The sequence below is a fragment of the Rhinoderma darwinii genome, chromosome 11, assembly GCF_050947455.1.
Source record: "Rhinoderma darwinii isolate aRhiDar2 chromosome 11, aRhiDar2.hap1, whole genome shotgun sequence".
In the NCBI taxonomy this organism is placed as follows: Eukaryota; Metazoa; Chordata; class Amphibia; order Anura; family Rhinodermatidae; genus Rhinoderma; species Rhinoderma darwinii.
This window is the reverse complement of record NC_134697.1, coordinates 30537321-30551134: the sequence shown is the minus strand read 5'-3', so window position 1 is coordinate 30551134 and position 13814 is coordinate 30537321.

Sequence of the window (13814 nt, the reverse complement as noted above, 5' to 3'; positions counted from 1 at the left end):
TCCCCCCTGTAGGGAACGCCATACAGCGTCCCCCCTCCCAAAAAAATGCGACCTACAGTGTGTCCTAATAAGAGACATGTATCCCCTATCCACAGGATAGGGGATACATGTGTGATCGCTGGCAGCGATAGGGAGAACGGGGGACTGAAAGTCCCCTGAAGTTCTCCATGACTAACCTCTGACTTCCGGCATCTGCGCAGCTCAATAAAAATGAAAGGAGCGCTGGTCACGCATGCGCACAAGCGGGATCGGCGCTCCATTCATTTCTACGGAGCTGCCGACACAGACCCCGGAAGTCCGAGATTTGTGATGGAGAACTTCAGGGGACTTTCAGTCCCCCGTTCTCTTTATCGCTACCAGCGATCACACATGTATCCCCTGTCCTGTGGATAGGGGATACATGTCTTATGTTTAATGGCAGAGCGGGGAGATACCTCCCTGCTCTGCCGTACTGTTCAGTGGCGTCGCGCTGTAGCAGCCATAGCGGCTGCTAGCGGAGCCTCCGGCCATGGTGGGGGCCCGTGTCTCATGCCGCGGGCCCCGTAGCAGCCGCTACTGCTGCTGCGGCGGTAGTTACGCCACTGCCTGTGGATATGCTATAAGGGTATGTTCACACGCTAAACAAAAAATGGTTGTAAAATACGGAACTCTTTTCAAGGGAAAACAACCTCTGATTTTCAGCCGTTTTTTTATGCATTAAGCACGTGGTACTTCTCTGTTTTCATTCATAGTTTTTACTGCTGTTGCGTGAATCACGCGCGTCACACGGAAGTGCTTCCGTGTGCTGCACGTGATTTTCACGCACCCATTGACTTCAATGGGTGCGTAATGCGCGAAAAACGCACAAATATAGGACATGTCGTGAGTTTTACGCTGCGGGAAAATCACGGACAGTCTGAACGGCCCCATTGAGTAACATAGGTCCGTGCGAGGCGCGTGAAAATCACGCGCGTTGCACAGACGTATTATACATTTGTCTGAATATGTTCACACGGAAAACCAAAAACGGACGTAAATTACGGAGCTGTTTTCAAGCGATTAAATACGGAGCTGTTTTCAAGTGATTTTCAGCCGTTTTTTAGCAACTAGCGTTTTTTGCGAAGTTTTTCTATTGAATCAATGAAAAACGGCTCCATGCACTTCTTTTTTACAGGGTGTTTTTTACGCACTGTTTTTAAAAGCGTCCGCGTAATATGGAACGCCATTTTTCCCATTGAAATCAATGATCCGATGTTTGGAGGAGTTCAGCGCCCAAAATAGGTCATGTGAACATACCCTAACATAGAATGAACTCACAAAGTAGTTTAACATGTCGAACAATTATCCAAGGCATTCATGACTCAATCAGGGCTGGTGAAAGGAATAAGACCCCATGCACACCCCCATGCACACGAACGTAAAAACGCCCGTAATCACGGGCCGTAATTACGGCCCGTAATTACGGGCCCATAGACTTCTATTGGCCCCGGGTACCTTCCCATTTGCTTACGGGAAGGTGGCCGGGCCGTTGAAAAATATAGAACATGTCCTATTTCAGGCCATAATTACGGCACGGGCAGGCCCATAGAAGTCTATGGGGCTCCCGTAATTACGGGTGAATACGTGAGTGCACCCGTAATTACGGGAGCGTTGCTAGGCGACGTCAGTGCATTCACTGTGCAGGGTGCTGAAAGAGTTAAACGATCGGCAGTAAGGCTGAGTTCACATGTCGCGGATTTCACGCAGATTTTACACTTTGCAATGCAAAAGGGTGAGTTCTGCGTCAAAACCGCAACAAAATCTGCAACAAATCCGCAACTTGTGAACTCAGCCTCCAGTCCGGCCTCTCGGGATGACGTTTCAGCCCATGTGACCGCTGCAGCCAATCACAGGCCAATCACAGGCTGCAGCGGTCACATGGACTGCCGCGTCATCCAGGGAGGTCGGGCTGGATGTCGAAAGAGGGACGCGTCACCAAGACAACGGCCGGGTAAGTATGAATTTATTTTACTTTTACTACGGAAAGGGCTGTCCCTTCTCTTTATCCTGCACTGATAGAGAGAAGGGGCTGCCGATTAGTGCAGTGCAATTTTGCAGCGAAAACGTGCCCGTAAATACGGGTGCAATACGGGTCGAATACGTGTGACCAAGGAACCGTATTTACGCCAGTATTTACGGGAGGAGAAAAATACGTTTGTGTGCATGAGGCAGGGGCGGACATACCGCATGTGCAGCCGGTGCAGCTGCACAAGGGCCCCGCGTGGGAAGGGGGCCCGTTCCTCTGCTGGCCGACTCAGTTCTCAGCTGCGCGATGCTGAGGACTGAGACAGAGGCCCGTGGACCACTGGCGTAGCTATAGGGGTCGCAGCGGTCGCAATTGCGACCGGGCCCCGAAGCCAGGGGGGCCCACGGCCCCCCGCACCACATCAATAAAAAGTTACTATAGTAACTCGGGCCGCGGGCCCCTGTTACTATAGTAACATACTTTACTTACCTTCCTGGTTCCGGATCGCAGCGGAGGTCCTGACGTCAGGCGCTGTGCGCAGCGCATGACGTCACAGCGCTATGCCGCCGCGCACAGCATCGAGACTACAGAACTCCCGCCGCGGCCGAAGAGGAAGGTAAGATAGCCCTGACTGGCGGGGTCCGACTCCTGGGACCCGCCAATCAGCTGTTTTGAAGGGGCCGCAGCACTCGTACGAGAGCTGCTCCCCTTCATTCCTGTCACTTCATTCCGGTCACACTGTGAATCGGTTTCGGCGATTCACAGTGTGGGCGAGTAGTGAAATGAAGGGGAAGCAGCTCTCGTACGAGTGCTGCGGCCCCTTCAAAACAGCTGATTTGCGGGTCCCGGGCGACACATCAGCTATTGATGGCCTATCCTGAGGATAGGCCATCAATGTTTAGGGACTGCACAACCCCTAAGCCTACGATGTAGCAGGCTTAGGGGGCCCATGAGACAGGATCACAGATTGTGTGATGCTGTCTGCTGGGCCCTGTATCTAAGCCAATCACATGGTAGGCTTAGATACATGGCCCATGCGTGATCCTGTCTGCTGGGCCCTGTATCTAAGCCTACCACACTGTAGGTTTAGATACAGGGCCCCAGCACACAGTAATCTTATACTGTATAAGATTACTGTCTGCTGGACCCTGTATCTAAGCCTACCTTGTGGTAGGCTTAGATACAGGGTCCCACAGACAGTATCACACATGGGCCCTGTATCTAAGCCTTAGGGTATGTGCACAGACACTAATTACGTCCGTAAGTGACGGATGTATTTCGGCCGCAAGTACCGGACCGAACACACTGCAGGGAGCCGGGCTCCTAGCGTCGTACTTATGTACGACGCTAGGAGTCCCTGCCTCGCTGTGGGACAACTGTCCTGTACTGTAATCATGTTTTCAGTACCGGACAGTTGTCCGGCAGCGAGGCAGGGACTCCTAGCGTCGTACATAACTATGATGCTAGGAGCCCGGCTCCCTGCAGTGTGTTCGGTCCGGTACTTGCGGCCGAAATACGTCCGTCAATTCCGGACGTAATTAGTGTGTGTGCACATACCCTAACACATGTGTTACTAATCATTTTTTGTGTGTTTTCTTACAGGTTCGGTCGTTGGACTACGGCGGATTCCAGGACTACTTCGATGACAGCTTTTTTTTTTATTAATAAAATGGTTAATGAGGGTTGTGTTTTTTTTTTTTATTTCAATAAAATATTTTTTCTATGTCTTTGTGGTTTTTTTTAAACTATATTACTACCGCCTTAGTAATGGCCGCCGGCTGATTGACAGCATCCATTGCTAAGGCAGGGCTTAGTGTTAGCCGGTGCATAGGCTAACACTAACCCCCTTTATTACCCCGGTACCCACCGCCACCAGGGGTGCTGGGAAGAGCCGGGTACGATCCAGTACCTGACCATCTGTAGTGATGGTCGGCCACTGGGGTGGCCGCAGGCTGGTATTATCAGGAGGGGAAAGGCCAGATACAGTGGCCCTTCCTACCCTGGTGATGCTAGGCTGCTGCTGCTTTATTGTATCTGGCTGGTTATGAAAATGGGGGGGACGCCACGTCATTTAAAAAATAATTGGAAAGAACGATGTCGGGTCCCCCCCAATTTTCATAACCAGCCAGATACAACACAGCAGCAGCAGGCAGCATTACAAGGGTGGGAAGGGCCACTGTTTTTGGCCTTCCCCAGCCTAATACTACCAGCCTGCGGCCACCCCGGTGCCTGCCCGTCACTACAGCTGGTCGGGTACTGGTTTGTACCCGGCTCTTCCCAGTACCCCTGGTGGCGGTGGGTACCGGGGTAATAATGGGGGTTAGTGTAGACTCTGCACCGGCTAACATTAAGCCTCGCCTTAGTAATGGAGGTTGTCAATCAGCCAGCGGCCATTACTAAGGCGGTGATAATAAAGTTTAAAAAGATACAAGCACATAGAAATTTTTTTTATTGAAATAAAAACACAACCCTCATTAACCATTTTATTGAGAATAAAAAAAACGCCGTCATTGAAGTCCTCGTATCCGAAGTCCAACAACCGAACCTGTAAAAAAAACACAAACACACAAAAATAATCAGTAACACATAAAGAAGCAAAATTATTATTCTTACCTTTCCTGGGTCCAGCGCTGGAGCCGCAATGTCAGCGAGCTGGGCCCTGTATCTAATCCTATCATGTGTGATACAGTCTGCTGAGCTGTGTATCTAATCCAATCATGTATGATACTGTGCTGGGCCCTATATCTAATCCGATCATGTGTGATACTGTCTGCTGAGCCACTGTATCTAATCCTATCATGTGTGATACTGTCTGCTGAGCCACTGTATCTAATCCTATAATGTGTGGTACTGTCTGCTGAGCCACTGTATCTAATCCTATCATGTGTGATACTGTCTGCTGAGCCACTGTATCTAATCCTATCATGTGTGGTACTGTCTGCTGAGCCACTGTATCTAATCCTATCATGTGTGGTACTGTCTGCTGAGCCACTGTATCTAATCCTATCATGTGTGATACTGTCTGCTGGGCCACTGTATCTAATCCTATCATGTGTGATACTGTCTGCTGAGCTGTGTATCTAATCCTATCATGTGTGATACTGCCTTCTGAGCCACTGTATCTAATCCTATCATGTGTGATACTGTCTGCTCAGCCACTGTATCTAATCCTATCCATAGTTTATAGGGTCGTAGTGCTATAGATATGCTATGCTGTCTCCTATACACACACTTTTTTTTGGGGCGGACACATATGTATTGGGGCTATTTCCCGGACATTTTAAGCCCTGAGGGTATGTTCACACGGCAGCGTCTGTTACGGCTGAAATTACTGTGCTGTTTTCAGGAGAAAACAGCACCGTAATTTCAGCCGTAATGGCATGTGCAGGCGTCTTTTGCTGCGTCCACTACGGAAGTAATTGAAGCTGGTTTTCCATGGAGTCCATGGAAAACGGCTCCATTTACATCTGAAGAAGTGACAGGCAGTTTTTTACGCGCCGCCTTTCGACAGCGGCGCGTAAAAAAAAATGACCATCGGCACAGAACATCGTAAGACCCATTCAAATGAATGGGCAGATGTTTTCCGACGCTTTTGAGCCGCATTTTCGGATGTAATTCAATGCTAAAACGCCCAAATTACGTCCGTAAATAGTGTGTGTGTGAACCCAGCCTTAGTGACGCCCCGGCTGCTAGTGCTGCATTGTTGGGTCACTTAGGAGACCCAGCGATGCAGCTGAAAGCGGACCGTCGGCCATGAGAAGTTTGCGGGGTGGGGGGGGGGGGGGCCCTGGCACATTATCTGCACAGGGGCCTTTTGCAGTCTGTGTCCGCCACTGGCATGAGGCCTCAGTGTATGTTCTCTCTGAGATTTTTGCAGGCAGAATTCCTTCAGGAATTTTGAGCCAGATTTTGACCTGCTTGCACTTTCTTTGCCGTGAAAACCGCTTTCTATGCCTCCCATTTAATGGGAGGTCAGAGACGGAAACGCAGAAAGAAATAGCATGATGCATTTTTTTCCGTGAGTGGAAAAAAACGCTTGCGGGAAAAAAACCACCTCCGCCTCCCATTGAAATCAATGGGAGGCGATTTTGGCCAGTTTTTGCCGCTGTTTCCGACGCGGTTTCCGCATCAAAAACAGCACAAAAAATCCTGTGTGAACTAGCCCTTAGGCCTTATTCACACGAACGTGTATTACGTCCGTGCTACGCGCGTGGAAATCGCACGGACCTATGTTAGTGAATGGGGCCGTTCAGACTGTCCGTGAATTTCACGCAGCGTATGTGCGCTGCGTGAAACTCACGACATGTCCTATACTTGACCGTGTTTCGCTCAGCACGCACCCACTGAAGTCAACCGGTGCGAGCAAATCGCGCTCGGCACACGGAAGCACTTCCGGGTGCCGCGCGTAATGCGTGCTACGGTAGTAAAATAAATGAATGAAAACAGAAAAGCACCTCATGCTTTTCTGTTTGTAATCATAAAACCAGAGTGTCATAATGATGCCGGCTGCGCGAAAATCACGCAGCCACGCACCATATGCTGATGATACACTGAACTTTTGTGCACGCAAAATGCAGCGTTTTTTGCTTGCGCAAAACGGACACGTTCGTGTGAATAAGGCCTCAGGGTATGTTCCCACAGGCAGGAGACCCTGCAGATTTTCTGCAACGGATAATCTGCAGCAGAAACTCAAAATGCGCTGGTAAATCTGTCACAGAAATCTGCAGCAAATAGTGCGTTTCTACTCTGGATATTGCTGTGGAAACGCTACGGTTTTACCTGCGTACTTAGTGTCAAGCATTGATTAGAGCAAACTTTATGTGCATCTGCGGATTTCCAGCTTTTTTTTTACTGCGTAAACGCTGTTCAAGACTCAACCTGCATATTTTATTGCAGATTTTATTCTCCCCATTCATGTCTATGGCTGAAACATGCAGCATCTCAGCTTAGAATACGCAGCATCAATTGACATGATGCAGAACTGGATAGGCCATCAATTTTAAAATCCTGGATTAACCCTTTAAGGCTTGATTCACACGAACGCTGCGCATCTCGGACGTGAAAAACTGCAGTTTTTCACGTCCGAGGTGCATCCGTTCTCAGCGCTGCGGGACGCGATGTCACGCCTCCACCATAGTTGAGAGTCTATGGAGGGATGCGTGATGCGTGAAAAGAACGGACATGTCCTATTTTCGCACGGACCCTTCACACGGTCCGTTGAAACAACGGCTGTGTGAACGGCCACATTGAATTACATAGGTCCGTGGGACGGCCACTGTTTCAACGGCCGTCCCACAGACGTTTAACACGTTCGTGTGAATCAGGCCTAACAGAGATTTATTTAGTCATTATTTTATTTTCTATAACCATAAGGCCCGGATTCCGCCACAAAACTCCGCCACATTCATTTCTATGGGAGACGGACACTTCTTTTTCCCGATAGCGGATTTTTTCAGCTAGCGAAAAAAAGAACCGTCTTGCTCGATCTTCGGGCGAATTTCGCCCGAACCTTCAAGTGAAGTCAATGGGAGGAGGATTCTTCCTGCTGACGGCAGAAATAATTCTGCGGCAGATTTTGCGGTGGGACCCTAATACAGTTGGGAAGAGGAAGGTAAGTGTCCCCCTACATTCTTATTATACTCTAGATCAGGGGTCGGGAACCTATGGCTCGCGAGCCAGATATGGCTCTTTTGATGGCCGTATCTGGCTCGCAGACAGGGCTCCTACCTGTCTATGGGAGGGATGCACGTTGCAGCCGCACAGCTCAGTATAGTACACATGACTATGAGAGCGGGGCTGCGGCTGTGTAATTCAGCCACAGCCCCGCTCCTGAGTCCTGACATATGCGCGCGGGGTCAGCATCATGTGATGCGGCCGGCGCTGCACTAATGATCTGCGGCATTGAAGACAGAACATGGCGGGCGCGCTACAAAGCACCCCCATGTTGTCTTCAGTGCCTGAACTGCCGCTCATTAGTGCAGCGCCGGCCGCATCTCCTCATGCTGACCGCGCGCGCACTTCCTGTCAGGAGCGGGGCAATGGCTGTATTACACAGCCGCAGCCCCGCTCTATAACGCCGGAGATCAGAGAACCTCTCATCTCCGCCGTTATTCCCGTGAATGCTGCGATCACAGCTGACTGCAGCATTCAGGGGAAAGTGAGAAGGGGGGATGCCCCTGGATCGCATCACAGGGAATTCCTGTGACGCGATCGAGGGCCATACCATATATGGGCAGACAGCCCAGGGTCTATTGACGGACCCCAGGGCTGTCTGACCATATCTCTTGTTGTTAGGATATACCCAAGTATGTCCTAACAACAGCCTGTGTGCTATCTGTCCACAGGCTAATGTACTGGCACATATCTGATATATGTCAGTACATTAAAGTTTAAAAATAAAGTAAAAACAAAGTATGGTTACATTTTTAAAAAAATATACACCTTCACCTTTTTTACAATAAACATTAAAATAAGTCTCAATACATAAAATACACACATTCAGTAATGGCGCGGACAACAATGTTTTTGCATCATTTATGATGTGTACGCTGTAAAAAAATGAAATAAACACGGCTTTCATTCACTTATTAATGTGAGGCGCGAGGTGCGATGAATTTACCCTCCATGTTCCTCACATTAATAGTAATTAACCCCATCATGTACCTCGCCTATCTGCGCATGCGCGAGTTCAAAGAGACAGAGAGTCCTGGGTCCTGCCGCCGATGGCCATAGTGAAGCGCTCCTGCACGAAATGGTGAGTATATCTTAAATTCTATATTTTAAGGGTAAAAGTTGGGGGTCGTCTTATACGCCCAGTCGTCTTATACGCCGACATATACGGTAGTTCTTTGATGGCCTGATAAGCATTGGCGGCAGTGGTGAGCGGCAGGGAGCATGGACTACATTTCCCATAACTCCCTGCATAGCCGCGCCGTCTGCAAGCACGCACCTGCGTCCCCTAGTGAAGCGGCATCTGCCTCCTCCCTTGTGTCTCCCTTGGACGTTCCAGAAACCCCTGGCTGTGCTGCTGCTTTGAAGGTGAACATTATAACATGGAAATTGTTACACAGCCTCATGGTCAGCAGCAGTGAGCTGCATCAATAAAGGGGCTGTGTAATACAGTGTGTCCCACCAACCCCCCCTTCCCACTTCACCCCTGAAAATAATCCCACATAATCCATAATATAGCCCCCCCCCCAAAAAAAAAATAAAATATGGCCTTAAAAAACATCTGCCACCCATATTACACTCTTGGGGGCTTTAAATTAATCTCTTGTGGGCATAAGAAAGATTTAAAGGACCACTATCAGGGCAAAAATCTGTTCTGAGCGCTTTATTACAGCTCTGGAGGTCTCCCAGATGGGTCTGAGCCTCTCTTTTTTGTTCATTTTCTGTAAAACCAACACTTTTAAAAGGGCCACTGACAGATACAATTGCTCCAGCGGTCACTTAGTACACAAAGGAGTGTTCCTCTCTGCTGCACTAAGCCACCGCTGGACCTAAACAATAATTCGCTGTAAAATAATAAAATAGATAATTGACATAACTGACAATGCGTTGTGTGACATGTCCAACATTCCAGCTTCTTTCTTTTTTTTTAAACATATTTTTATTGAATTTTTTCACCACACAAAAAAAAACACAAATCATACAGTAATGCATTGCCATAATAATAAACATTACAAAAAATTTATAAATGAACATGTGATAGTGAATGCTTCCCAGCAAACTAGGTTAGATCTTGGAAGTTATTCCCCATGGGCTATCAGCCCTCCTTCATCTCCTCTATCTCCTCTATCCTTCCCTTCCTTTAACCCCACCTGTCGGGTATTCCTGCAAACATTGTTACATAACTTTGCATATCTGCCTAACTTACATAACTAAACAATACACAGAACAAATAAGAAATTGGAGCATACATAACAATTGGAGCTTCGTGAAGCAGTTCACCAACTCAGGCAGCTAGTCCGCAAGAATAAAGAAATCCCAGTGGATATTTATGCTTTACTCCCGTGATATTTTCAGTGCCCCTAAAGTGCCCTTAAGATCTTCAATCAAGTACCATGACGTTCCCGTAAACGGATCTATGATGTCCCTTCGTTCTTCACTGGTGAAATATTTTGTGAGGAAAAGCTTCCATTTCTCAAAGAATTTTTTGCTCTGCGTGTCTTTATTCTGTAATATACCAATGCGGTCTAGATAAAACAGTTTCCTCAACCCCTGGACCACCATGTTCTGAGTCGGTACTTCAGCTACCAGCCAGTTTTGGAGTATGCACCTCTTTGCCACTATCAGTGTGGCATGGGCCATGGGAGCTAAATGTGTCGTTTCTGTCTCTTCTAATTCTCCATCATGTTGTATATGGAATAAGACCTCCATTGGCCCTAAATTCCCATGGAACCTGCCCACCTGCTGCAATAAGGATGTTATCTCCCCCCAGAATGGCTGAATATGTGCACACGCCCAAAGGCCATGATACATGTCTGTCTTTGAGATATTACATCTAGGGCATGACGTTTTCCTATCTGGTTGTGAGGCGGAGGGGGCCAGGGTAAATGCATATATTGCTTGGTGAATGATCTTCAGATGAGTTTCCCTCCAGTTTTCGTTGTGCACGTGTGCCCTGAAATCCACCAGCCCTTTTTCAATATGCTTTTCAATGCCTGGTAAATTAAACAGTTTTTCCCATCTCCCAAAGGCCTGCCCCGGGGACATCTTCACTAGTGTTGGTCTGAGTGTACTATATAATTGGGAAATGGAGTGTCTGTGATTGTCCGTGAACCATGAATCAAACAGGTTGGGGGGGACCTCATCCGCTACATCCGCTAGTTTAGTTTTACAGTGATTAACTATTTGTAAGTATTGTAAGTGCTGATGCCGAACAAAAACATATTTATTCTGGAGCTCCTGCAAGGTTAACCACCTCTTATCCTGCGCGTGGAACATATCCCCCAGAGTCGCTACCCCTTTCTCCCTCCATTCTGACATTAGTTTGTTAGATCTTCCTGCTGCAAACTCTGGGTGCTGCCATAAGGGCATATGTTTTGAAATGCGATAAGAGAGGTTATAGTGTTTGCGCAATACCTTCCAGGCAATGATGGTATCTCGTAACAGAGATGATTTCTTGACGATCTTTGGGAGACAAGTGAACGTTGTGTGTACCAGAGCCATGAGATCCCAAGGTTTTGCTAGCTGTCTCTCCAGTCTAGTATTGGAGTGGAACTCTGTGTTGTGTTTCCAATCTAGCAGATGTCTACTCAAGCAGGCCAGGTTATAACCCCGAATGTTAGGGAAATTGACCCCTCCTTCCGCCTTCCTCATCATGAGTTTCGTGAGCGCTATTCTTGGTTTCTTCCCCCCCCATATGAATTTGGTAAATGATGAGTTGAGTGTATTGATATCTGAGTGCTTGACCAGAAGTGGGATAGTCTGGAGCGGGTAGAGTAATTTCGCAAATCCTGACATTTTGACCAAACAGCTCCTTCCCATCAGTGATAGAGGTAGACTGTGCCATCTCAGAAGATCTGCTTGGATATCTTGTATAAGGGGGGGATAATTTAGATCATACAGCGAGTTGGGTGCCCGACCCACTTTAATACCCAGATAAGTAATGTTTGACTTAGCCATCTCAACATCCAGGGAGGCTAGGGACCGCCTATATGTTGGGTCCTGCGTTCCCAAATCTAATAACTGGCATTTTAACGTGTTAACTTTGTACCCTGAGTAGCTCCCAAAGTCGTTCAATGCCTGGAAGATACGCGGAACATCTTTAAGGGGGTCTGCGAGAAATAACAAGATGTCATCTGCAAACAACGTTTCCTTGACCTCCATCTCCCCCACCCTTATGCCCGTATATAAATTGGATGACGCCAGATAACGTGCCAGCGGCTCCAAAGCCAGATTGAACAGCAGTGGCGATAGCGGGCACCCCTGTCTTGTACCTTTACATAGACGGAATGGTTTAGACAGAAAGCCTGGTGTGGAGATTCTAGCCTTAGGGTCTTTGTATATGTGGTGTAATAATATCCTGAATGCCCCCGTTATTTCCATCTTATCCAGGACAGCATCCAACCAATTCCAACGGACATTGTCAAAAGCTTTCTCCGCGTCAAGTAAAAGTAAAGCCGAATGTTCCCCCGGAAATGGGTTATGCTGTACTCTATCTAGCACTGCCAGAACCGTCCTGATGTTGGTGACCGCCGACCTACCTTTAATAAAACCTACTTGTTCTGGGGCTATGAGGAACGGCATTATATTCGCTAACCTATCAGCTATGATTTTGGAAAGGAGTTTAGCGTCCACGTTTATGAGCGATATGGGTCTGTATGATCCTGGTAGTAGGGGGTCCTTTCCAGGTTTAAGCAATAATTTCACATAAGATGTGTCTGCTGATGGTGGTAACCCCTCCTCTCCCAGAGCATTGTTAAACAAGGAGACCAAAGTCTCCGTAATCTGTTCCCGCATTACTTTAAAAAATTCGCCGGTCAGTCCATCTGGACCAGGCGCCTTACTATTTTTAAGGTTTCTTATTGCCTCATCCACCTCCCCCCTTGTGACCCTGGCATTTAGAAGTTGCAACTGTTCCGCGGAGATGACCGGTAAAGTGACCTTGTCTAACAGTGTGTCTGTCAGCGGAAGGGAAGATGTATCAGAGTACAGCTCCTCATAAAATTTAGCCAAGATGGAATTAATACTAGTTGGATCGCATGTTTCTCGCCCATTATGATCCCTTAATTTCGCTATGTGCTGCACTGAGCGCTTTCCTCGAGCCATATTGGCCAAAAGTTTACCCGCCTTACTTCCGAACTTATGTAAAGTAGCTTCAAAGTCTCGAGTATATATTGTTTCTTTCTGAGCTGCCCACTCGTCAAAAGAGTGTTTTGCCTGAATCCAGGCCTGTCTGGCATCTAATGTAGGGTGTGCCAAATATGCTGTATAGGTTGCCCTCAGTGCAGCACTAGAAGCATTAAATTTTTGTGTTATTTCCCGTTTTTTGCTGGCAGTATACGCCATTATCCTTCCCCTCAGCACTGCCTTGGCCGTATCCCAGTACAATGAGGGGTCATCTCTGTGTTCTGAATTCGTCGACGTGTATTCTAACCACCACCCTCTTAGCTGTCTCACAAAGGTGTCATCAGTTGCTAAATGAGCCGGGAATCTCCATATGAAGTCTGATCCTCTGGGATATATTTCCTGAAAATCTACTCGTACCGGGGCGTGATCTGAGATCACTAGGTCCCCTATCTCAGCGGCTCTCAGCCTCGGTTGTAGTGTTGGGGATATTAAGAGGTAGTCAATCCTGGACCAGGACTGTTGAGCGTGGGAGTAATGTGTAAATTCCCGGGCATCCGGGTTACCCCTTCTCCAGGGATCTATTAAGTGTATTCTTTCCATCAGAGGTCCCAACACTCGGTCCTGTTTTCTGGGAGCCCCTGTTGGAATGGATCCCGTGCTTTGTGAACTGTGTGTGCGTCTATCCTCCTTGTGATCAGAAACTGAATTAAAGTCACCTCCCACTATTTTGTGCTGGACATTATCTGACATAAGGGCCCTTTCCAAACCATTGAAAAACTCAATATTATCACTATTAGGTCCATACACATTATAAATGCTTAATACCCCACATGGTGTGCTTAGAGTAATATGGAACAGTCGCCCTTCCTTATCTGCATCAGTATGAATTACCTCGTGTACCAGGTTTCTATTTATTAAAATAAGTACCCCCGCTTTACGGCCACAAGCTGAAGAGCCGTATACTTGGCCCACCCACAACTTTTTCATGCGGTGGAAGTCGCTCTCCTCCAAATGTGTCTCCTGGAGAAGAGCGATG